The sequence below is a fragment of the Sarcophilus harrisii genome, chromosome 1 (genome assembly GCF_902635505.1).
Source record: "Sarcophilus harrisii chromosome 1, mSarHar1.11, whole genome shotgun sequence".
In the NCBI taxonomy this organism is placed as follows: Eukaryota; Metazoa; Chordata; class Mammalia; order Dasyuromorphia; family Dasyuridae; genus Sarcophilus; species Sarcophilus harrisii.
In genome coordinates this window covers 187193568-187217233 of record NC_045426.1, presented here as the reverse complement: position 1 = coordinate 187217233, position 23666 = coordinate 187193568, and the positions used below count along the sequence as shown (strand labels likewise).

Here is a 23666-nt window from a genome sequence, read left to right as displayed (position 1 = left end):
GCAAACTGACTCCAATCTATCTTCTCGTTTTGATTATGGGGTCATTTCTCTTTTTGTCCTCCAAGCCAGGAAGGAATTCATTCATTTTTACTTCAACTTTTCAGGATCCATTATAGCCTATGAGATAACCCTCTAATATTTTCATGGACATAAAGCCTTTCTGGATTTGCTGAGCTCATAGTGCTTCCTTCCCTAAATTATCTTTTTTTTGGTTTGTCATTTGTTTTTGTTGTTGTTATTTGTTTGTTTATTTTTATATATTTTCTGAATCGACTTATATATGTTCTACTTTACTGTAAACTTGTGTATACAATCCTCAATAGAACGTAAGTTTCTTGAAAATAGAACATCATTTTTATAATTATATTTGAAACATTTATTATATTGAGTTACTATTATTAGCAGATCACAATAATAAGTGCATTGAAATAAATAGACCTATGAGAAGCACTGATTTACAATCTTAATTTAGAAACATATAGTATAATAGAGAATGTATTATAAGAATTACATTTTAATGCAATGGAATCATCACATATCCACTGGAAATAAATGAGTTGGTTGAGAAGGAAATAGAGTATATAGTTTTGAGTAATATTTCTTAACAGCCAGGCTCTCTGTACCTGAAAGAAAAAAACAAAATCTGATTTAAATGTATTGATAAGATACTTGTGTTCAGTTTTGTCTAGCTCTCAAAGGTGCCGAGTTCAGTTATCTGACTTTTTTTAAGTGATTAAGTCTCTTGTATTGGCAAGCCAATGCATATTGTTTACACAGATAACCTATCAAGAAATGATATTTGGCAAAAGTACTAAATACTGTGCTTCTCAGAAGGCTATTACATTCCCCACCCCTCACCCCCTAGTTTTGCTACTAGGTGAAGGATGCCAACTTGTCTCATATTAGTTAGGAGATACATCAGTGTGGCTTAATCCAAATATGTTTTGAGGACTAAACTTCATACTCAACAGGAAAACTACTTTTTTCATGTTCTGTTATAGTTCAATAAATTGTAATGACATGAATGATGTACAATGCAGTTGAACAAAACTATTTGTAAAGTATATACTATATTTGTTTATGGCTAAAGAAATAAAAGTCAGGCAAACTAAATACACTAAAAACAGTAACATATCTGCAGCCTCTCCCAAATCCTGGATGCCCAAAACAAATTAGTAGTTATACCCACAAATCGTTAATTCCAAGTAGAATTCACTTGTGGTTCTATTTTGTTTTCTTCTGTCACAAATAGCCTGATTGATTTGAGTATTTGTAGATAGACATAAACGATACCCCTGTCTACCATACCTGTTTCCATAACATGTATCTTCTTGACTCTCCCACAAATGTGCCTTCAGGGATCAAAACCTTGATCATTAATTATTTGTTCCATATCCCTGTTCATCAATTTTCTCACATGCCTTTTTTTATTTTCTCTTTCTATCCACCTAGATAAACACTATGGGTATTATTTTTCATCATAGAGGTTGAAGAGAAGTCATTTAACCTCTCTGAGTTTCAGTTTTCTCATATAAAATGAGGGAGATTGGCCTACATGATCTCTAAAAGCCCTTCCAGTTCCAATCCATCTAGGAGAAATGATGGATTGGAATAGGTGAGAGAGCAACAATAGTAGACAGATACAGATGTGTCAGGGGGCTAAAAATGGATCAAGTTGGAAGGGGAGAAAGGTTGTTGGTAAACTGGTGTACTCTTTAAGAACAAGTTCATCCACATAAATCATTTGATCTTTTTGTTCCTTTTCTATAGGGCCAAAGCTCAATATGCAAAGTCATTTGTGCTGTAACCAATAAATATTTATTATTTGTTTCCTATGAGCATGGAATTATGAAAAACGACACTAAAAAGTTTGAAAACAGTTTGTGACTTCATAATCTGAAGGAACTTGACATGGTGTCACATAATTAGGATTGAAATGCTTTAGTCTATTTCCTTTGATCTCTGTTATATAGCAGGCATCATAGTTCAGACACACTCTCTCCAGATTCTCCAGACACAAATAACTGAGAATGTGGTATGAGCTTTAAGTTTCCTTAAAAGAAAAAAGGAAGTTATTTATTTGCCATAGATAGAGCACTAGGAATTTAGTAATAAAATCTTTATAAGAAGAATAAAAGAAATAATTATATTTTGGAGCAAGATTTAAATAAATAAAACTAACTCAATTCCTTTTGGGTTTTTTCTCCCTTTATGTCATCTATATTCTTGTTGAATTCAATACTAGGTTAACTTTAAAAATAAGTTTTATAAATGTCTTTTTTTTAAATAACATACTCATTCTTTTCATAAATTATATTATATGATCAGTTTATTTTTCTGACCTCTATCACCACTTTGATACTTAGTAAATCTGAGAGATTAAATCAAAAAAGCCTAATTTAAATATAAAATAATTTGTTATTTCTGTTATATTTAATGTTTTATGACTCTTTTTAATATCTATTTATTTTTTTAAAGGGAGTACATTGCTTTAATTAACCCAGTGTGAATCCAGATTTACATAAAAGAATTAGAGTGGTTTAATTATTATTACAAAGAGATTAATATTAATTCCTTTTAGAAACAAGATTGAATCACAAGGATCAATGTTTCTGATAACTTGAAGACTGTTCCCACATGACCCAAGTTCTTGTATTGTCCCCAAAAATGCCAGTACATTTTAGCCTGAAAGTGGGAACTGTTTACCTAAGAACTAAGAACGACTGTGTTGGGTTTCACCTTTTTGGGGTTTTATGCCTAAAAACCTTATTCCTGCCACAAATGAACAAGCCTTCGTTCTCAGGACTTCAATTTGCAAGTATTTTCTTTACTTTGAAATTAGGCTTCTGTTTGGTCCCTGATTATCCTGCCTCTAGCTTACTTTGTTTGATTGGCCATCCACAGGCTGGTTTCATTCAGCTGATATAAATAAATGCTATCAATTATTATTTCTCATCCCTTTCTTCTGAACTCAAGTAATTTTACAAAATATGACCTAATAATTCCTCCTAATAATATTAGAAATTAGGCTTAAAACATAATGATGTTTTATAAATGAGAAAACTGAGTCCCTGAAAAATTTGCTCAGGGTCACACAGCAAGTTGATAATGGACCTTGTATTCATGACCCCAGGCTCCTGTCCATTTTTTGTTCCAGTTTTCTTGGGTTCTAAAATGTAAACAGTCTTGCCCATATGAGTATAATAAGGAGAGAAACTACTCTCCCATTCATATTTGTCTGCTTTTACCCAAAACCAATCTTTGAAGTTATAGTCCTTGTTTTTATATAAGGGTCAAAATGTCTCAAAGAAAAAAGAGTCTTTTTCTGGTGTGTGTATCATGGGTTTCCAAAGAGCAAGGACTATGACTACTATATTTTTCTACTATATGATATGCAAAAAAAGGTGTTTGATAAATATAGATATAAGACAAATTTGGAAAAATAAGATAAAGAATCTAGCCTATGCTAATTAATACCAAGAAAATATCTCTATTGTCTAAATATGTTTTTTGTTTGTTTGTTTTGAGGTAAGGAGTGGAAAAGGGTAGAAAAGTTCTTAATTTTTTTCTGGCCCCTACTATTATCACAACCAGATTGGTGCAAAAAGGTTTAGGAATCAAACAGGCATTATTGTCAAAATGAAGTATGTAGACTGGGGACAGATAGAAGATCTCAAATTGGCACTTCTGAAGAATGAGAGATAAACTCCAAAAACACTTACAGAATGTTTTCATATTTCAGTCTATGTCTATGAACAATTTATTACTAAAATACCCCAATGAAAGGGCATTATAAAAAGGGAGTTAACTAGGGAAAAACTACTGATGAAATCATGTCACCCTTTCCCACCCCTTAGCTCCCCTTACTCTCCTATCCTAAAATAGATTTGATGTACTACTGGGTATGTGAAAGAGTCGTTTAAAAGAGTCCTTGTTTGAAGCAGGACACAGAATGGAGTCACCTGAAATGAGGTGAAATCCTTACCTCGTTTTGTCCCCTGACTTTCCCTTTCATCTGTAGGTCTTACCATCCTTCTGAAGTTTTGTCCTCATTGGGCAAAGTGCATAAGGATCATACATCTCAAACAGTCCTGTTTCTTCTTTTGACCAGGTATGATTTAGTAGCACCATTGACACCATCCTCACCATCTCCACTTTCCATATTCATTTCTTCTACTAGAGTAGAAGTATGTGTGTGTCTATGTATATATAGATATGTAAATGTATATGTACCTATGTATTATATATATATATGCATGTGTATTTATTGTGCAGATTACATGTAAAGATAGTTTTAATCATTCATTTTTGTAAAATTTTAAATACCAAATTTTTCTCTCTCCCTCCATTCACTCCTCCCTTCTCAAGACAGCAAGCAATCTTCTATAAGCGATACATATTCACTCATGCTAAACACTTATTTTCCAATTCTTTGCTACCATAAAAAGAGCATATATATATATATATATTTGCACATATGAGTCCTTTTCCCTCCTTTATCATTTTCTTGGGATACAGGCCAAGTGTTGGCACTGCTGGTTCAAAGGGTATGCACAGTTTTAGAACAATTTGGATATAGTTCCAAATTGTTTTTCAGAATGGTTGGATCATTTCACAACTCTACCATGCATTTGTGTGCTAGTTTTCCCAAATCCTCTCCAATATTTATTATTATCTTTTTGTGTCATTAATTTAATCATCTGAAAACTATCTTTAATATCCTTTGACTCTCACACATTTGGAGAACAAATGTGTCAATTTTATAAGAATTGTGAAATAAAAATTATAAGAATTTATAAGAATTTGTGAATTCTTATAAGTTTGACATAGTTCTTAATATATTTTAGAAATGAGACCCTTATCAGAAACACTTCCTGTAAGATTTCCCCCTGATTTTGTACTTCCTTTTTAATCTTGTTTCTGTTGATTTGGTTGTGCAAAATCTTTTTAATTTAAGATATTTTGCCTTTCATAATGTTCTCTGGTTCTTCTTTGGTCATAAATTCCTCCCTTCTCCAAATATCTGATAGGTAAATTAACCTAGCTCTCCTAATTTGCTTTTAGTATTGTCCTTTTTGCCCAAATCATGTATCCATTTTGCCTTTATTTTGGTATGGGATGTGATATGTGGGTCTATGCTGAATTTCTGACATTATTTTCCAGTATTCCCAGCAATTTTTGTGAAATAGTGAGTTCTTATCCCAGAAGTGGTAATTTGGAGATTTATAAAATACTAGATTACTATAGTCAATAATTATTATGTCGTGTGCATATAATCTATTCCACTGAACTGCATGCTATTATTTAGCCAGTATCAAATGGTTTTGATGACTGCTGCTTTATTAATATTGTTTTAGGTCTGGTTCTACTAAACCACAATCCTTTGTATTTATTTTTCATTAATTCTTTTGATATTCTTGACCTTTTGTTTTTCTAGATGAATTTTGTTATTATTTTTGGCAGTTTGATTAGTACTCCTTGAGCAAGTAGACAATTTAGGCAGAATTGTCATTTTCATTATATTATCTTGGCCTACTCAAGCACAATGGATATTTTTCCAATTGTTTACATGTGACTTTATTTGTGTGAGAAGTGTTTTGTAATTGTGTTCATATAGTTCTTGGATTTCTCTTGGCAGATGGGCTCCCAAGTATTTTATTTTATCTATAGTTATTTTAAATGGAATTTCTCTATCTTCCTGATGGTGTTTATCAATAATATACAGAAATGCTGATGATTTGTGTGAGTTTGTCTTATATCATGCAACTTTGCTAAAACTATAAATTGTTTCTAATAGCTTTTTGGATGCTTTTCTACAATTCTTTAAGTATATTATCATATCATCTGCAAAGAGAGATAGTTTCATTTTCTCATTATCTATTCTAATTCCCTTAATTTCTTTTTCTTTTCCTATTGCTAAAGCCAACATTTCTAGTACAATATTGCATGATAGTGGTGACAATGGGCATTCTTGTTTCACCCCCAATTTTATTAGGAATTCATCTAGCTTTTCTACATTACAAATAATGCTCCATTACAAAATTAGATAGACAATGCCTATTATTTTAAGGAAAACTCCCTTTATCCATATATCCTCTAGTATTTTTAATAGGAATGGGTACTATATTTTCTCAAAGGCTTTTTCTGCATCTACTGAAAATATCATATGTTTTTTGTTGGTTTTGTTATTGAAATTGTCAATTATGGCAATATGATATTTTACTAGCCATGCATTTCTGGTTTAAATCCCAGTTGGCCATAGTGCATTATACTGCTGATAAATTGCTGTAATCTCTTTAATAATATTTCATTTAAAATTTTTGCATGGATATTCATTAGGAAGATTGGTCTGCAATTTTCTTTTTCTGTTTTGGCACTTCTTAGTTTAGGTATAAGTACTATATTTGTGTCATAGAATTTGGCAACATTCCTTCTTACCTGTTTTTACAAATAGTTTACATATTGCTGGAATTAATAGTTCTTTAAATGTTTGATAGACTTCACTTGTAAATTCTTCTGGCCTTGGAGATTTAGCATCCAAATTCTTGGAGTTAAAAATTCTAAGTTAGGTAAATTATAGTAAAAAATAGGCATGTGAGTGAAGTGCTTTAAACTCCTCCTCTCATAACTAGAATGATAAAATAAATAAGAAAGAAATAAAAGAAGGGAATACAATATTAGAATAGTTAGATATGATAGACCTCTAAACAAAAAAAAAGAGTGGGAATAGAAAAAAAATATACCTTTTTCTCAGCAGTACCTGTCCCCTATCCACAAACAGACAATGTATTTAGCATTAAAAAAAACCTTACAATCAAATGCAGAAAGGCAAAAATATTAAACGCATCATTTTCAAATCATTATCCAATAAAAATTACATATAATAAAGGATCATGGAATTGTAGACTAATTAGAAACTAAATAATCTAATCCTAAGGAATAAGTGGGTCAAACAAAAAAAATCATATAAGCAATAAATAATTTCAATTTCAATAAGAGAATTACTTGTTGAGACCACAAACCAAAATTTATGGGATATATCCAAAAGCAGTTTTTAGGGGAAATCTTGTATCTCTAAATGCTTATGTGAATAAAATAGAAAAGAGAAGATCAATGAATTCACCATGCAGCTAAAAAAGAACAAATTTAAAATCCCCAATTGTAATGCCAGATTAGAAATCCTGAAAATCAAGGGATAGATTAATAAGAAAACTATTAAACTAAAAAATGAAAGTAAGAGCTCATTTTTGAAAAAAAAATACAAAATTGGTCAATTTGATTAAAGAAAGAAGAAAACCAAGTTATCAGTATCAATGAATTCTTACGAAAAATCTCCAAAACCAGATGGATTTACAGACGAATTCTGCCAAACATTTAAAGAAAAATTAATTCTGGTACAATATAAACATTTTTTAATTCTAGCTTTTTATTTGCAAAATATATGCATGGGTAATTTTTCAGCATTAACAATTGCAAGACCTTTTGTTCCAACTTTTCCCCTCTTTCCCCCCACTCCTTCCCCCAGATAGCAGGTTGACCAATACATGTTAAATATGTTGAAGTATTATATAAACTTTTTGAAAAAATAGAATTCCTATCAAATTCTTTTGATGCCACACATATGGTGCTGATACCTAAATCAGAAAGAACCAAAATAGAGTAAGAAAATTATAGACCAATTTCCCTAATGAATATTGATGCAAAAATTTTAAATAAAATATTAGCAAAGAGATAACATCATTTTATTACTAGGAAAATACACTATAACCAGGTGAAATTTTTACCCGGAATTTAGTTCTGATTCAATATTAGGGATATAATAAGCATAATTTTCCATGGCAATAGCAAAACTAAGAGTAAGCATGTTTGTCTCAATAGATGCAGGAAAAAAGGTTTTCCACAAAATACAGTGGTCATTCCTATTAAAAATACTAGAGAGCATAAGAATAAATGTATTTTTTTAAATTTGCTGATTAAAACATCAGCAAAAATTACATTCAATGGAGATAATCTAGGAAATCAAGGAAGAGTTTACATGTCAGATCTTTGGAGAAGGGAGAATTTAAAACCAAACAAGAAATAGAGAACAATTATAAAATGCAAAATGGATAATTTTGATTTCATTAACTTACAATACTTTTGCGGAAACAAAACCAATGCAATCAAGATTAGAACAAAGGAAGAAAACTGGGAAACAATTTTTCAGTCAGTATTTCAAATAAAGGAGGTCTCATCTTAAAACTATATGGAGGATTGAGTCAAATTTATCAGAATTCAAAATATTCCTAATTTGATAAATTATCAAAGGATATGAATAGACAGTTTTAGGATGAAGAAATTAAAACTATCCATAACCATATGATGCAAAGCTCTAAATCTCTATTTATTAGAGAAATATAAATTAAAACAACTTTGAGATACCACCTCAGACCTATCAAATTGGCGAACATGATAAAAAAAGGAAATGGTAAATGATAGATCTTTTTGTCATGGCAAAGGATTGGAAGTTGAGAGGTAGTTTATCAACTGGGAAATAGGTGCAGAAATTATGGTATATGAATGTAATGGAATACTATTGTGCTTTAAGAAATGATGAGTAGGCAGTTTTCAGAAAAACCTGGAAATACTTACATGAACTGTTGGTGAGCAAAATGAACAGAACCAGAGCATTGTACACAATAACAGCAACACTCTGTGATGTTCAACTACAGTAGACTTAGGTCTTCTGAGCAATCCAATGATCCAAGACAATTCCAAAATAGTTTTGATGGAAAATGCTATCCACATCCAGAAAAAGAACTATGGAGTCTGAATGCAGAGTGAAGCATACTGTTTTCATAATTTTTGTGGCTTTTCACTTTTCTTCTGTTTCTTCTTTACAAAAAAACCTAGCAGATGTGAAAATATGTTCACATGATATGTGTGTATAGCCTATATGCAATTGCTTGCCATTTTGGAAAGGAAGGGTGGGAAGGACTGGTTGAGAAAAAAATAACCTCAAAATCTTTTAAAAAATGAATGTTGATACCCTTTGACCCAGCAGTGCTACTACTGGGCTTATACCCCAAAGGGATACGGAAGAAGGGAAAGGGACCTGTATGTGCCAAAATGTTTGTGGCAGCCCTGTTTTTAGTGGGTAGAAACTGGAAAATGAATGGATGCCCTTCAATTGGAGAATGGTTGGGTAAATATTGTTCTGTAAGAAATGACCAGCAGGATGAATATAGAGAAGATTGGAGAGACTTACATGAACTGATGCTAAGTGAAATGAGCAGAACCAGGAGATCATTATATACTTCAACAACCATACTGTATGAAGATGTATTCTGATGGAAGTGGATTTCTTTGACAAAGAGACCTAATTCAGTTTCAGTTGATCAATGATGGGCAGAAGCAGCTACACCCAAAGAAAGAACACTGGGAAATGAATGTAAACTGTTTGCATTTTTGTTTTTCTTCCCAGGTTGTTTTTATCTTCTGAATCCAATTCTCCCTGTGCAACAAGAGAACTGTTTGGTTCTGCACACATATATTGTATCTAGGATATACTGTGACATATTCAACATATATAGTACTGCTTGCCCTCTAGGGGAGGGGGTGGAGGGAGAGAGGGGAAAAATCGGAACAGAAATGAGTGCAAGGGATAATGTTGTAAAAAAATTATCCTGGCATAGGTTCTGTCAATAAAAAGTTATTATAATAAAAAAGTGAATGTTGAAAACTATTTTACATGTACTGAAAAATAATAAAATGTTATTAAAATAAATTGTTCCTTTTCTGTTTATTTCATTCTGAATTAGTTCACATAATTCTTTAAGGTTTATTTAAACACTCTCATCATTTCTAAAAGCACAATACTATTCCATTATACTCTAATTTATCAGTTATCCCATCAGTTTACAATTCTTTGCCCCTACAATGAGAATTAAATAAAATATTTTTTGTGCAGAGAAGTGTTTTGTTAACCTTTCTTTAATATCTTTTGACTATAAACCTAATGTGACATTGCTGTGTCAAAAGGTATGCAAAGTTTATAAACTTTTCAAGCATAATTCAAAATAACTTTCAGAATAGCTGTCTCAATTTGCAGCTCTACCAAGAATGCATAAATGTGCCCATTTTACTGAAATCTTTCAAACATTTATCATTGTTCTTTTTTTTTAATGTTTGCCAATTTGATATGTGTAAGGTAGAATCTTAGAATTTCTTTAATTTGAATATGTCAATTATTAGAGATTTAGAGCTACTATACTACTAAAATATTATAACTAATAATAGATTGAATTTTTTCTATTAAACATTACCTATTCACATTCTTTGGCCATAGATCAAAGAGGGAAGTATTGTAACTCTTAGAAATTTGAATCAGTTCTTTATATTGCTAGGATATAAGACTTTTATCAGAAAAAAGTCATTGTAAAGTTGCCTGTTCCCCACTCCCAGTAAGTCTTCTTCTTCTTCTTCTTCTTCTTCTTCTTCTTCTTCTTCTTCTTCTTCTTCTTCTTCTTCTTCTTCTTCTTCTTCTTCTTCTTCTTCTTCTTCTTCTTCTTCTTCTTCTTCTTCTTTTTCCCTATTGTGTATGTAAATCTTTTAGATTTTTACTTAATCAAAGTTTTCTGTTTTGTCTTCTTTTGTCATTTCTGTTCCTTACTTGGTACTGAACAATTTGCCTGTTCAAATGTATGAAATTTAATTTCTTCCTTGTTTCTTTACATTTAAATAAAAATGCATTTAGATTTCATCTTGGTTTGAAATGCAATATTTTATTTTTTAAAGCTTTTAATTTTCAGAACATATGCATAGATAACCTTCAACATTCACACTTGCAAAAGCTTGTCTTCCAATTTTTTTCTCCCTCCCTTTCTCCTACCCCATCCATCAGACAGTAAGTAATCCAGTATATTTTAAACACGCACAATTCTTCTATAAATATCTCCACAATTATCATGCTACACAAGAAAAATCAGATCAAAAAGGAAAAACTGAGAAAGAAAACAAAATGCAAGCAAACAACAACAAAAATAGAAGTACTATTTTATGATCCATCAATCTCTACAACCCTCTTTCTAGATGCAGATGACTCTCTTCATCAAAAGACCATTGGAACTAGCCTGAATCACCTTGCTATTGAAATGAGCCAAAATGTAACATTTTCTGGAATGCTTTTTTTTATTATTTCTAATAGTAAGTTGGGTTTACCTAATAATTGATAAAATATTTTGCTTCTGTCTTATGTACCTAATCCCTAAATCAATAGTTTTAAATTTTAACTGGAATCAATTTTATGCTGTGTAATTTAATTTGAAATCTGGTTGTAATAAACTTCATTTCATTCCCCCTACCATGCACATATGCATGTGTCTGTTTATATATGTATGTATGTATACACACAAACAGAAAGTAGACATCAAAGCAATAGCAATAATTGCTCAGAATTTCATAAATGGAGGAAAAAGCCTGGAAAGAACAATAATGGTCATATTAGAGCATTGTGCTATTTGTCTCAACAATGGATACAATTGTAGGAGTTTTTTTTATGTTAAAGATCATGAAATCCCTCTGGATGTTGAATATTTAAATAAATTCAACAATTAAGTTTCCATATTGAACCCAATATGGTATATATAATGGGTTAAAATAAATCCTGAGCTAATGAAACCACATTACTGATACATGGAGCTTAAGGGTATAGTTACGTACCTTAGTACTATCTATAGCATGCAGAGAGCTCTTACCACCAGCATCTGAAGAACAACAACAAGAACAATTCAGGTTTCAAAATATCAAAAAAATAGTTATTCAGAGGTACCAGCTTCTGTTCATTCTTTGGTGACTTATCAGATATTTTATAGGATACAGGAACACAGAGATCAGTTTCTATAGGAAGAAAGGTCACTTTAAGAGAGTTTATCCTTAAAAATCAGGATATAGCCTACGTGACACAGATTGTAGATTTAGTTAAATTTTTGATTCTAGCACTTGTACTAGGTAACTAAAGGAGTTATAAGAAAAACATTTTTAAACTTCAAAGTGTACTAGGAACATATTATTTTCATCATCTGCCATTAAATTATTTTGATTACTCACATAAAAGGAAACTCAGGAAGTTTTATTTTATCTACTGGATTTATGGCAAGAGCATGATCATATTTGCACTGATACAAATCTCAGAATGGGATTATGCACTCAAAGAAATCTATAAAATCATTAATTCAGAAGTTTCCTCTAGTGATACAGATTTTTAATTCATTTATGCAGGATCATTCTATGTAGTTCTAGTTCATATCTTCCCCTAAGTTTCCCACTTAGGGATCATCAGTGTACTGAAGATATATTAACTTTTTCCTGTCATTCAGAAGGAAATTCATTTGTCAATTCTTTGGATGCCCATCCATCATTCCTTGTCAACAATATATGAGTGATCCATTGCCTCTTCCTAAAATTATTTCCCTTAGACAGTTTTCCCTCTATTTCTTCTACAAATTTCCTCACTAATTACATGTTTTAATCTGCTTAAATTCATCACAAATCTCATTATTGCCTTTATGAATTATGCATTTTAAATCCTCCAATAATACTGTATTTTAAATCACTTTACCACATAACAATTGTGGCGTTCTTCTTCTTTTCTATATTATATGATGGTTCTCTGGGAGCAGGTTTTTTGGGGAGGTTCTCTGGAGGCAGCCTTTGTTTCAGTTCCAAGTAATAATCCCCTCAAACACAGCCAGGGATTTAAGTACAGTCTTTTATTGTCTTTTCCAAAATAGCCCAGTTAGTTTTCTTAGAAGCCTATCTCCCTCCTTGGTTCCAAGAGCTCTTGCGGCTTGTCTTTTAGCTCTTCCAGGTTCTGCCTCTAGCTCAACTCTGACTCGTGGCTTCTCAATCTTCAACTGACACTCCTCTCTCAATCTTTACAACTGAACTCTCCTGACTGAACTCAGCTGTTTTTATGCTCTTTTAGAGGTGTAAACTCAAAGATTGACTCCTCCTCTGAGAGTGGGATTATGGAAGGTGTGAATTTGGATATCTCATTTTGACCCCTGAAATCTCCCAAACGTGGGAACTAATGTGTGAGCTAATGTGTGAACTCTCAAAGGTATTAACTTAAGCATTTTTTCTAATTCCATTGAGTTATTACCTTGTTTCAAGTTCTGGCTCATAACAAACAACTATAGGTGGAATGTCAGTGTCAAAATACATAACCTTTCTTTCCATGGGAAAATTTAAAAATTCCTAAAGACTATCAATATTTTTCTGCATAAGATACTTTATGTCTCACATAGGATATTTTACCTCTCAGACCTGTGGAGGAGGAAGGAATTTGTGACCAAAAAAGAACTAAAGATCATTATTGATCACAAAATAGGTAATTTTGATTATATTTAGTTAAAAAGTTTTTGTACAAAAAAAAAAAAAAAAAAACTAATGCAGACAAGATTAGAAGGGAAGCAATAAACCAGGAAAACATTTTTTACATTCAAAAGTTCTGATAAAGGCCTCATTTCCAAAATATATAGAGAATTGACACAAATTTATAAGAAATCAAGCCATTCTCCAATTGATAAATGGTCAAAGGATATGAACAGACAATTTTCAGATAAAGAAATTGAAACTATTTCTAGTCATATGTAAAGGTGCTCTAAAATCACTATTGATCAGAGAAATGCAAATTAAGACAACTCTGAGATACCATTACACACCTGTCAGATTGGCTAAGATGACAGGAAAAGATAATGACTAATGTTGGAGAGGATGTGGGAAAATTGGGACACTGATACATTGTTGGTGGAATTGTAAAGGAATCCAAGCATTGTGGAGTGCAATTTGGAACTATACTCAAAGAGTTAGCAAACTGCATACCCTTTGATCCTAGTGTTACTACTGGGCTTATATCCCAAAGAGATCTTAAAGAAGGCGAAGGGACCTGTATTTGCAAAAATGTTTGTGGCAGCCCTTTTTTTGTAGTGGCAAGAAACTGAAAACTGAATTGTTGCCCATCAATTGGAGAATGGTTGAATAAATTGTGGTACATGAATGTTATGGAATATTATTGTTCTATAATAAATGACCAGCAGGATGATTTCAGAAAGGCCTGGAAGACTTACATGAACTGGTGCTGAGTGAAATGAACAGAATCAGGAGATCATTATACATAGCAACAACAAGACTATACAATGATCAATTCTGATGAACATGGTTCTCTTAAACAATGAGATGATTCAAACCATTTCCAATTGCTCAGTGATGAAGAGAGCCATCTACACCCAAAGAGAGGACTGTGGGAACTGAATATGGACCACAACATAGTATTTTCACTCTTTCTGTTATTTCTTCCTTACATTTTGTTTTCCTTCTCAGGTTTTTTTTTTTTCTTTATAGATCTGATTTTTCTTGCACAGCAAGATAACTGTATAAATATGTATACATATATTGGATTTTTACATATATTTAACATATTTAGCATATATTGGACTACCTGCCAATGTGGGGGGAAGGCAGCGAAAATTTGGAACAGAAGGTTTCGCAATGTTCAATGTTGAAAGATTACCCATGCATATGTTTTGTAAATAAAAAGCTATAACAAAATATTTTAAAAAAAAAGACTTTTCTCCTCTCAGAACAATTTATTGTTCATCATTTATTCTCTTGAATTGGTACCAGACATAGTTACAGATTCAATCATCCATATTGGTACTAGTATTATTTTAAATACCAGTACTAGTATTATTTTAAATTTTTCAATTCAAATTTTTACTCTGAAAAGATCCATCATTTGTCCCTTCCAAATGCAGTTCATAATTTTTGCAATTCTTTATCCAATAATTCATATCCAATTGGATGGCCAGGACAACTTCTGAGTGGTTATAATTCTTGTTTGCAGGCTTTTAATATTCTGGAACTTGATGCTACCTACTGTCACATTATCCACAAACAAGAACATGTGGAGAATCTAACAATATATAGAAAATTCTTTTCTCATTTGGCCTCAGTAAGTTTTCTTCATAATAGATCAGGAAGTTACTTTTGTTTCTCTTTGTATTATCTGGTATTTAGCATAGTGTCTGGCACATAGCAGGCACAAATTGACTGAGTTTGGCTGGCATACATTTCCATTTTATGCCTTGGTTCGATATCTATAGGCAGAGAGAATTTGAATAATATATCTCCTATACATACAGCAACATCATTCAAGACTGCTTGACTTTGATGAATGGAAGGGAGATTTGTTGGGGAAAAGAACCTTTAAGATAGGATTTTAGTTTACTAAATCAAGTAGTTTTCATAATAATAACCAGGCTGAGTTTTTATCTTCTCTACATCTTTTAGACAAATGTGAAATATGAACCATGTGGCTTATTATGGAATAAATGATTTTTCAAAAGTGTTTCCCCCACTAAAATCCTCAAGTACTTTAACAAAGATTTTTTTATAAATGGAAGAGCAGAAATCTATATCTATATCTATATGTATATATCTCAATAATTGATATATCCTCTGTCTCTTTTTGGTAATAGTAAGAGCTAAGGTTTTTTTTTTTTTCCTATGCATTTAGCATCTTCTCCTTGCATTTATGTACAAGATACCTTACATATCAATCCCTGCATATACTAGTAACAGATTTTTTAAAATATAAATTTAGTCCAGTCTAGCTACTTTTGGCATCTCTACTTCCTCTATAAGAAACTCTGAAACTGACGGATAGATTTCAAATGTTGTGATTCCACATCTCTTGATAGTGAAAACCATTAATGTAATCTGCAAATCTTTTTTCTTCTCATTGTAGGTATCCTTTTTCTATTTTTTTAATATCCTTGAGATAAATGTGTTTAATTGGATTTCTTAGTAATATTCCTTTAAATTGGTTTTGATCTCTATAACTTTTTTTCTTTTATGATATAATATAGTTTATAATCATCTAAAAACCTTCCTTGTAAGATTTTTAAAAAATCTTCAGTCTAAACCACTTCTGCTTTTTGATATCATCATCTCTCTTTCAAGTAGATATTTGCTAACTAAAAACCTTTTTTTTCTATTCATGCTATTTCCATAGAATCATATCAACTATTATTTCAGTGTCAATTTTTTTATATTCAGTGTCAATGTCATTTCTGTTTTCCACTTATCAACTTACCCTTCTCAATTATTTAAAAAAAATAGAACAGGACTGAATTAATTCAATTGTGCTTTTTCTTTCTTTTGTCTGAATGAATTTTATTTTATTCTTTTTTATCAATTACATGTAAAAACACAGTTTTACATTGATTTTTTTTAAAAAATTGAATTCCAAATTTTTTTTCTCCCTCTTCAGCTTCCTTATCCTTGAGAAGCTAAACAAATTATATGTTATATATGTGCAAACATGTAAAACATATTTCTGTATTAGTCATGTTGCAAAGAAAAACAGGCCAAAAACTCCAAGAGAAATAAAGCAAAAAATACATACTTTGAGGTGCATCAATTTTTTTTCTCTATAGATTGATACATTTTTTTTATCATTAGTCCTTTAGAATTGTTTTGGATCATTGTATTGCTGAGAATGACTAAATAATTTATTTATTTAAATATTTAAATATTCCATCAAAATTATGTAGCACAACTTATCCAGCCATTCCCCAATTAGTAAGGATCCCCTTAATTTCTAATTTTTTGTCACCATAAAAAGAGCCGCTACAAATATTTTTACAAAGAGATTCTTTTACTTTATGTTTAATCTCTTTGGGATAACAACCTAATATTGTTATTACTAGATCAAAGAGTATGCATAGTTTTATGCCCTTTGGGCATAGTTCCAAATTGCAGTTCAGGAAGATTAGATCAGTTCATAACTCCATCAACAATGCTTTAGTGTCCTGATTTTTCCACATTAACTTCAAATTTATCATTTTCCTTTTTTCCCAAATTACTTAATCTGATAGATGTAGGGTAGTATCTCAGATTTGTTTTAGGTTGTATTTCTCTAATCAATAGTGATTTAGAGCATTTTATCCATATGGCTATAGATAAGTTTGATGTCTTCTGAAAATGCCTCTTTCTATCTCTATATATTTGAGAAATGAATATTTATCAAATAAACATCCTATAAAATGTTTTCCTATTTTCCTGATTTCATTCTAATTTTGGTTGCATTTGTGTGTATGTATGTGTGTACAAAACTTTTTATACTTCAATGTAATCACAATTATTCATTTTACATTTACTTTTCCTAAGAGAACATGTAATTTGATATAGATCATAAGGGTGCAATCATACAAACATTTTCACATTAGTTATGTTGTAAAAGAAAACACACCAAAACACACATACACATACACACATGAGAAATAGTAGGCTTTGATCTGCATTCATTCTCATCAACTTTTTTTTTAATGGATCTAGATAGCGTTTTTCATTGGGAGTCCTTTGTCATTGTCTGGGATTATTGTATTGGTTAGAATAGCAAAGTTATTCATAGCTGATCATTGTACAATATTGCTCTTGCTATGTCCAATGTTGTCCTGGTTCTGCTTACTTCACTTTGTATCATTTTAAGCCTTTCCAGTTTTTCTATTTTCCATGAAAATATAAAATTATTTTATGAAATCATCTTACTTGTCTTTTTTATACCACAATACTATTCCATTACAATTACATATCACAACTTTTTGAGGCATTCCACAATTAATGAATATTCCCCTCAATTTCCCATTCTTTGTTATTTTGTAAATAAAAGTCTTATTCCCTTTGAAAGAAAAACAAAACAAAACACTGGGATAAAGATACAGTAATATTGTTGCTAGATCAAAGGATCTCCTCTTTTAGAGCCCTTTGAGCAAAGTTCTAAATTGTTCTCCACAATTCCACTAACATTACATTAGTGTCCCAATTTTTCTACATCCCCTCCAACATTTATCAAATTTTTAGAACAATATTGATAATAACTGTGATACTGCACATCCTTGCTTCACTTCTGATCTCACTGGAAAGGCTGCTAGCTTATAACCTCATTATATGTAATACTTGATTATGGTTTTAGATGAATATTGTTTACCATTTTAAGGTAAGCTTTATTTATTGCAGTGCTTGCTAGTGTTTTTTAAAAAGGAATGTGTTCTGTATTTTGTAAAAAGTTTTTCCTGCAGCTGTAGAGATAATCAGGTAATTGTTTCTGTTGTTTTTATTAAAAATGGATATAGTTAATTATGTTGATAGTTTTCCTAATACTGAATCAGCCTTGAATTCCTGGTCTAAATCTCAACTGCTCATAGTGTATGAGCTTTGTGATATGTCAATATAATATTATTTTATTTAAATTCATTCAATAGGGAAATTTGACTATAATTTCCTTTCCCTGTTTTCTATCCCTGGTTTAGGTATCAGCATAATATTTGTGTCACAGAAGGAATCTGGCAGGACACTTGTTTATTTTTGCAAATAGTTTATATGGTATTATAAACAATGTTCTTTAAATGTTTGATAGAATTCTTTTATTACACCATCAGGATATAGGGATTTGTTGTTGTTGTTGTTGTTAAGGATCTCATTGGTGACTTATTTTACTTGTTTTTTTTTTTCTCTAAGATAAGTTTATTTACACATTCTATTTTTTCCTTGGTTAATCTATATAATTTACAATTTAAAAATTCACCCATTTCTTATATACTTTCAGATTTATTTATGTATAATTGAGCAAAATCACTCCTAATAATTGCTTTTATTTCATTTTTCTTGATGATAAACTCATTGTTTTCATTTTCAATATTGATAATTTTTATTCTTTTTTCTTAACTGTATTAATCAATGATTTACTGAGTTTTCCATGAAAAAAAAAACTTTCAATTTTATTAGTTCAATGGTTCTCTTTTAAAATTTTTATTAATCTCTCATTTGGTTTTCAGAATTTCTAATTTAGTATTCAATTAGTGTTTAGATTCTTAATTTGTTTTTTAACAAGTTTTTTTAAGTGTATATCTAGTGCATTGATATATTCTCTCTCTTTATGACATAGTTTTTTACATATTTTAGAATTGAGACCTTTATTATAAAACTGGCTGTAAAGATTTTTTCCACGATTCATACTTCCTTTTCAATATTGTTTTGGTTAGTTTTGTTTGTGCAAATACTTTTTAATTTAATGTAATCAAAGTTGTCCATTTTGCCTTTCATAATGTTCTCTAGCTTTTCTTTGGTCATAAATACCACCCTTCTCCAAAGATCTGAAAGGTAAATTATCCCTCATTCTCCTAATTTTTTTTTATAGTGTCATCCTACACAAATCACATATCCATTTTGACCTCATGTTGGTATGTGGTATGAGCTGGAGGTCTATGCAGAGTTTCTGACATTTTATTTGCTGGAAAATTATTTTATTATGACTCTTAAAAATGGTTCTACTGCTCCAGAATTCATTTTAAATAATTATTTTAAAGTATTATAAGGGAAATTTGAGGGAGTTAAGGTGAATTTTTCCCTTTACTCTGACATCTTGTCTCCACTCACTTCAATATTCTTTTTTTTTCATGTTTTTAACTTTTTAAAAAAGCAAATTATCTTTTTTTTCTGATAAATCAGTGGTTACACCATACATAAATAAAACCGACTTCTACATTAATAACAACAAACCAAGTCTTTTCATATTTGTTAAACTATTACAATATACGCATTGATTTTTAGAATCAATTTTGAACTACCCCTGTGCCTATGTTTCTACATGTTATACTGCTTAGAAACACCTTCTCTGATTCTTTCCTAAGGATATACCTGTAACTTTAATCATGACTCTTTATAAATAGCATTATGTTAATTTGCTCAGACTTTATACTTGTTCTGGAGGCTTAAAGAGCAATCATATATATGATTCTCTAAACTACCTACCAATAGAGATTAAATTATTAGATTGTTTTTCTTTTAGTGGAAGATACTGGGAGAAAACCTTTAAAAAGAAAAAAAAAACTTCAGAAGTTGTGCTGATTCTGAGATCATCTTAATTTAAATTAATACACACTTATTGAATATTAATTATGTGCCAGACTATATACTAGATATTGAACATAAAATAAGGAAAATAATCTCTGTGTGTCTACATTTTTCATTCTATGAAGGAAAAGTAAGATAAGGTTTCTTTATTTCTTTGGATTTCCTTTTTTTGTTTCCTTCCTTGGCCCATATACATAATTTCATCATTATAGGAACTGTCTGATAATGAAACAACTATATCAATGAAGATAGCTGTACTGTAATATATTATCATATATAGTTGTCTGGAGAACTTGAGAGGTTGACTAACTTGCCCAATCACATAGCCAGGACAAAGAGAGGAACCAAAGTTTTTCTGATTGTGAAAGTAGCACATTATCCATAATTAAATGCTACTATTCACATTTATATACAAATATACAAATTTATACATATACAAATTATAAACATAGTAAATATAAACTAATTTGAGGGAGAAGGGGGAAAACTGACAACTATGAACTGGAAAAAATCATAAAAGATGTAATCTGGTAAATTATTTATGCTTTAATTCAATTGTTTATCCAAATCTATCTTTTGCAACCTTTTTGTATATAAAAGTTCTAAAAATGTTGGGGGGTTGTATTTTAAATATAATAAAATTTTATTTTAAAATGCAAAAATTCCTTGTTTGCTGTGGGCCAAAGGCAGTTTGGGTCCTTAGGTTTTGCCATAGGCACTATTGTCTTTTTCCTCTTTTGGGGGATCATGATAGCTTCATATTTGTTCTCCCTATGTCAATTTCCATTCCACTCTAATTTATCCCCTAAATCACTGCCAAACTGATATTTAATTCTTAAAAAATTAACATTTTATTTTTGCCAATTACATGTAAAATTTTTTTTTAATTTTAATTTCCAAATTCTCTCCCTCTTTTTCTTCTCTCCCCCCTTGTAGAGAAGTCAAGCAATTATATATATATATATATAATCAGCATTGAAACTCTAAGTATTATTTTTCTGGTGGTGGATAACATTTTTCTGCATAAGTCCTTTAAAATTTTCCTGGAAAATTGCATTGCTAAAAATAGATGTCATTCAAAATTGATCATCATATAATATTGATGTTGCCATCTACAATGTTCTCCTAGTTCTGTCTTTTTAACTTTGTTTCAGTTCATTTAAGTCTTTTCAGTTTTTTTTTGAGACCATCCTGTTCATTTCTTCAATATTATTCCATCATAATCATATGCCACAATTTGTTTAGCTATTCCCCAATTGAATAGTAGTACATGAATTTCCAATTCTTTACCACAACTTAGGGAGCTGTTATAAATATTTGCATACATATAGGCCCTTTTCAGTTTTTTAACTCTTTCTAATATACACCTAAATAGTGGTAATTCTGGGTTAAAGGATATAGTATAGTTTTATAACTCTTTAGGCATAGTTCCAAATTGTTCTCCAGAATGTTTTGAGTTCAACTCTACCAACAGTAGAGGTGCAAATTTTCCTACATCCTCTGCAATATTTGATATTTGCCTTTCTTGTCATATCAACCAATCTGATAGATATAGGGTGATACTACAATTATTTTATTTTCTATTTCTTTGATCCAGTGATTGTTTTTTTATTACTATTTAGCTTTCATTATTTTATCTCAAAACTGCCTTTTCATATCCTTTGACCATTTATAAATTGGGGAATGGCTCTTTATAAATTTGATTCCATTCTCTATATATTTGAGAAATGGGGCCTTTACCTAAGAAATGCTGTAAACATTTTTTCAGCTATGATTACTATGTATTTCCCTCCCTCATATTTCTCCTGTTTATTTTACGCTGTCTCTATCTGTCTCTGTCTGTCTCTGTCTCGGTCTCTCTCTCCTCTCTCTCTCTCTCTCTCTCTCTCTCTCTCTCCTTTCATTCTGTCTATCCTCCAAAGTATTCTGTTTCTGACTATTACCTCCCCCAGTCCACCTTTCTTTCTATTAGCCCCTACCCTTCTTCTCGAATTGCCTTTTCCCTCTTTCTTGCAAGATAAGATAGATTTCTCTACACAGTTTTGTATTTTATTTTCTCTTTGAGCCAGTACCAATGAGAATAAGGTTTAAGTGTTACTACATCCTCACTTTCCCTCAACTGTAAAATCTTTGGCACTTTTTGTAAGTGAGATAATTTACCTCATTATACTTTTTCCCCCCAGTCCAAAAGCATTCTTCTTTTGCACTTCTTAATTTTATACCTTTAAATATTATGCCATCATATTCATCTTACACCTGTGGTCTCTGTCTACATAAAAGCATTTCTTACCTTATCTTCACTGAATCATCTTTGCCTCAATGAAACTGAAACCTGGGAAAGACCTTAACTTAAAAAGGTGAAGGTCTCTGTATTCTCCAGTCATATTGATCTATATCTTGTCACTGGATTCAGATGGCTTTGTAGGAGAGTAAGGTTAATGACTTAACAGAACTCTTCCTCACATAAATTCAATTCATTGCAAGTCATGGTGCTACCTTTCTGATGTCATAATCCTCTTTGAAAATGAAGTACATACCACTACACACCTGTCAGATAGGCTAAAATGAGAGGAAAAAAATAATGATGAATGTTGGAGGGGATATGGGAAAACTGAGACACTGATGCATTGTTGGTGGAACTGTGAATGAATCCAATCATTCTGGACAGCAATCTGGAATTATGTCCAAAAAGTTATCAAACTGTGCATACCCTTTGATCCAGAAGTGCTACTACTGGGCTTATACCCCAAAGAGATACTAAAGAAGGGAAAGGGACCTGTATGTGCCAAAATGTTTGTGGTGGCCCTGTTTATAGTGGCTATAAACTGGAAAATGAATGGATGCCCATCAGTGGGAGAATGGTTAGATAAATTGTGGCATATGAATGTTATGGAATATTGTTGTTCTGCAAGAAATGACCAACAGGATGACTATAGAGAGGCTTGAACTGATGCTAAGCAAAATGAGCAGAACCAAGAGATCATTCTATACTTCAACAATAATACTATATGAGAATCAATTCTGATGGAAGTAGTTATCTTCAACAATGAGAGGATCCAAATCAATTCCAATCAATTAGTAATGAATAGAACCAGGTACACCTAGTGGAAGAACACTGGGAAATGAGTGTGGACCACAACATAGCATTTATACTCTTTCTGTCATTGTTTGCCTGCATTTTTTTTCTTTCCAGGTTATTTTTACCTTTTTTCTAAATCAGAATTTTCTTGTGTAGCAAGACAATTGTATAAAATATGTATTCATATATTGTATTTAACATAAAGTATATTTAATATGTATGTGACTACCTGCCATCTAGGGGAGGGGGTGGAGGGAAGGAGGGAAAAATTTGCAACAGAAGTTTGTGCAAGAGTCAATGTTGAAAAATTATGTTTTGTCAATGCATATGTTTTGTCAATAAAAAGCTATAATAATAATAATAATAATAATAAAAGAAAATATATAAAAAGAAAAAAGAAAGGAAAGAAAAGAAACATATTTTAAAATATTTTTGTACATTTTAACTCCATTTTTATGATTTTCTTACATCATTCTCATTTATTTTTTCAATTTTTTTATCTACCTCTCTTATTTGATTTTGAAAATTCTTTTTTGAGCTCTTCCAGTAATTCTTTTTGTGCCTGAAACCAATTCACCTTTTTTTTTTTTTTTTTTTTTTTTTTTTTTTTTTTTTTTTTGAGGTTTTGGAT

General features: G+C 31.0%; 1 long non-coding RNA gene across 1 annotated transcript; it reads right to left on the bottom strand.

The window, feature by feature from the left end:
• Positions 1 to 461: 461 nt before the first annotated feature.
• On the bottom strand, positions 462 to 22344 carry LOC116420981. Its single transcript, XR_004231365.1, has 3 exons — positions 22247 to 22344; positions 11701 to 11744; positions 462 to 623 (listed from the first exon to the last, which is right to left on the bottom strand). It is a non-coding gene; the product is annotated as an uncharacterized LOC116420981 (long non-coding RNA).
• Positions 22345 to 23666: the final 1322 nt, after the last annotated feature.